Genomic DNA, 3,903 nt, shown 5'->3' with positions numbered 1-3,903 from the left:
AATTATAATAATAAAACAAACAAAAATAACACTGTCTTCCATCCTTTGTAGAAAGGTCAATTCTTAACGTAAAGATTTGCATTGTTAAGGAGTGTCCCCAGGAGGCCGTACATTGATTTTCAGCTTCCTGCGATTACAGAAAGTGACTTAATTGGGGTTCATATGGGCGGTTTCGAAGGGTTAAAAAGGTTTATTCTTCCCAAATTGTACATATTTGTGACCGGGGGACCCAGCCTATGAAATGTGAAGTCAATAGACCCAAAAGCATTTTTGACCTCAATTGAACACAATGGTCTTGCAGTTCTAGAAACTAAGAGCCTTCTTGAATGAATTCTGAAGAGGATATTGGTCACATTTTTTTTATTCACTTGAAACTTCAAACTATCTGTGTCTGTCTGCATGTCTGCCTGTCTGCCTGTCTGCCTGCCTGCATGTATGTGTCTGTTTGTCTCTCTGTGTGTCTGTCTGCATGTCTGTGTCTGTTTGTCGGAGTATGTCTGTTTGTGGGAGGGAGAGAGAGGGAGAGAGAGAGATGAGAGGAGGGGGAGGCAGGGAAAGAATGGAGGGGGGAGGAGAGAGAGAAAAGGGGGAGAGTGAGGAAAGGGGAGAGAGAGAGAGAGAGGGAGGGGGTGAAGGAGGGGTGGGGAGAGAGAGGAGGGAGAGGGAGGAGGGAGAGGGAGAGAGAGATGAGTGGAGGTGGAGGGAGGGAAAGAAGGAGGGAGAGAGAATGGAGAGTCTAGGAGGGAGGGAGAGAGAAGGGGGATAGTGAGCGATGGGGAGAGAGGGGAGAGAGAGACGGAGAGGGTGAAAGAGGAGGAGAGGGGGTGAATGAAGGGGAGAGAAAGAAGAGGTAGAGCGTGAGAGAGACACAGACATGAGATAAACGAGATAAACGTCAACCTGTGACACTCATCTTTTCACATTGACTGCAATGTATTGAGAAATACATCAACCCTGTGACACTCATCTTTTCCCATTGACTGCAATGTATTGAGAAATACATCAACCCTGTGACACTCATCTTTTCCCATTGACTGCAATGTATTGAGAAATACACCAACCCTGTGACACTCATCTTTTCCCATTGACTGCAATGTATTGAGAAATACGTCAACCCTGTGACAGTAATCTTTTCCCATTGACTGTAATGTATTGAGAAAAACATCAGCTACTGTGACATTTTACCTTTTTGCTCAAATGTGCCAGGATTACATATTCCTATGATATCATGTTGGTCTCAAGAATCATTGATACATAATATTATATAAGTACTATACACTACAGCCAGAGACTAAACCACAGCAGTCGGCACACGCCCAGTCATCAGGGTTTAATATAAAAGTGACATAAAGAAACCAGTTGGAATAAACCAAACAAAACTATTTTTACTGTTTTACTGACTTGTTTATAAAACTGAGTCAATTTAACATACTCACACACAAAAACTATTAGAACAATTACTGAGACCTTAAAAGACCATTGGAACAGTTGACTTAAGACACTTTGCTTGTAATGGGTAAAATCTAAACAATTCAGCAGCTTAACAAGGGAGACAACTAGGGAGTGGACGACTAAGAGAGGTCATCCAAGGGCATTCTCTTTATGTGAGAAAATGAAAAATGGTCAGAGTTCTATATGTATTAGCAGATTGAGAATTATTATGATCTAGTGTACATTCATTAGTATGAGATTTTCTGTCCCTCAACTGATTTGCATGGCTTGAGTCTTTTTGTGAGCCGTGTGCTATGTTATGGTACAGTGGGGAACAGAGAAAGAGTTTTCCACCGGAGGCCTGAGGTACATTCTTTACAGATTCTCTAATATTTGCATTGGATGGCGCTGGGGCCTCTCCTAAAGGTGTGTAACTATGTATGAAGGAGGGTGGTGGAGAGAGATGGACCGACCACATAGAACTCTTTTTGCAGCTGTTAAAATGTTCCGATCCTACACTCCTATTAAAATCACTGTATTACATTTGTATGTGTGTGGGTGTGTGCTCACGTCCACCATTTATGTAAAACACATTCAGTGGATCCACCCTGAGTCTTCCCGTCACTCTGTCTGCACTATAAACCCTCAAACTTTACATAGCCAGTTAGCCACACACCTGCCGCCCTCCGCCAGAGAGCCACCAATGCAGGAGCTGGAAGGGAGAAGGTGAGATCTTTGGCCCCAGTGAGGAGACCACACTCAGGCACTGGCCACAGCCTGGCTCTGGGGACAGCTGGTGGTCCTCTGTGGGATCATCAGGGGTGAAAGGAGTCTTTGACCACCATGACGGCGCTAAACTCGGAAGACTTTTGGAAAAAATTAGTGGAACCTTCAACCACCAGGTTCCTGGTGACGACAATTGCTCAGAGAGACATCCACTGTTGGGAATCTCCATAGAGATCCATTTATCTATCCATACCAACGCAGTCCTCAAACCTGTCACAGCACACCCACAACCAGCTAATTATATAATAATAATAATAATATGCCATTTAGCAGACGCTTTTATCCAAAGCGACTTACAGTCATGCGTGCATAAATGTTTTTTTGTGTGTATATTAACCAGGGATGCAAAACCCTACATATGGGAAGAAAATAACCCTGAATGAAAATAGAACCATTTAGCTAATAGAGCTCATGTCTGTCTGGAGTCTGAACTGAGCCAGCTGAGTTGTGTAACTCCTCCACTAAGACATAAAGCTTTAAAATTGATAGTCAACCAGTGAGAGCTGTAAAGTCTCACTTGATCAAACCTCTCTCACTCAAATAACTCTAAAACGCGGTATGATATTTCAGTGAGACGTGAAACACAGGAGCCTTTGCCAAGGCTTAATTACATTTATTTTAATAGCACACAAGAGCAAATCTGAGCACAGCAAACGAATCCAAGGATAACAAATAAAAGAGAGCCGTGAGCCGTGAAAAGAGCTGTACTCTTCTCTTAAAGCCATGTTTCGGCTGCAGTTTAGCAGGTATTTAGTCTATTAGACATCTATTAGCTGTCCTTCAGAGGATATCAGCTGTCAGCAAGAGCTTTCCACAGTCCCTATGTCCTTAAACAGAGGTATTGTGTTTGCTCCCTCATCAGCCAAAGCATGGCATGCATTTGTAGATGATTCTAGATAGATACATAGTTTTTTTCTCTCTTTTTGCCAATTCCCCTGGTAATAGACCCAATACTGCCCTCCTGCTCAGAGCTCAGCTGATTTTATGGCCTAGTTAAGTCTGAAAAACAACATTGAGGGCCTTATGGGCCAGCCCTGGCCTGGAGAGGAAAACTCATGAGCTAATGTGTTGAATTAGGGGTTAGGCTACTGCTGCTGCTGGAGCTGAAAGAAAAGGGAACAGCACCAAAGGGTTTAGGAGGAAGTGATATTATGGTAAACTGACATCTCCACCCAGTGCACATATTCATCCAACCACATTGGAACCCTTCAATCTAAATTATATGATATAATATTCTAAACCCAACACAAAAAAAAGCTGTGGGAGAGTATTTCTAGATGCAATATTGTTCATTTAAAATCTTCAACAAAGAGATAGTTCTTGAAGTTTTGTATTGGGAGCAACTGAGCATCTCTTAGCAAAGTCATGAAGGGGAATCAACATTACCCTACCGGTAATATTTTCCCAGAGGCCAGTGGCCCCTCCTTGTGGCAAAACTAGTTACTTACCCTTCTTCAAAAATGTTCAAAGACAGCTAAAAACTGAGTTAATTGTACTAAAATGTCAAGGACTAAATTAGTGTGCATTTCATTATAGAATGCAAATCAAATGCCATTTCATCTATCATGATGTATCACAGAACATTATAAGGGAATCGCACCTGCTTTGAAGAGAAGTTGCCATTGGATGACGTTTGACTTCTGCTGACCAATTACAAAACGGTATTACAGTACGACAGCTCGTGGA

This window comes from Coregonus clupeaformis, chromosome 21 (assembly GCF_020615455.1).
Source record: "Coregonus clupeaformis isolate EN_2021a chromosome 21, ASM2061545v1, whole genome shotgun sequence".
NCBI lineage: Eukaryota > Metazoa > Chordata > Actinopteri > Salmoniformes > Salmonidae > Coregonus > Coregonus clupeaformis.
Note: the sequence above shows the minus strand (reverse complement) of the source record.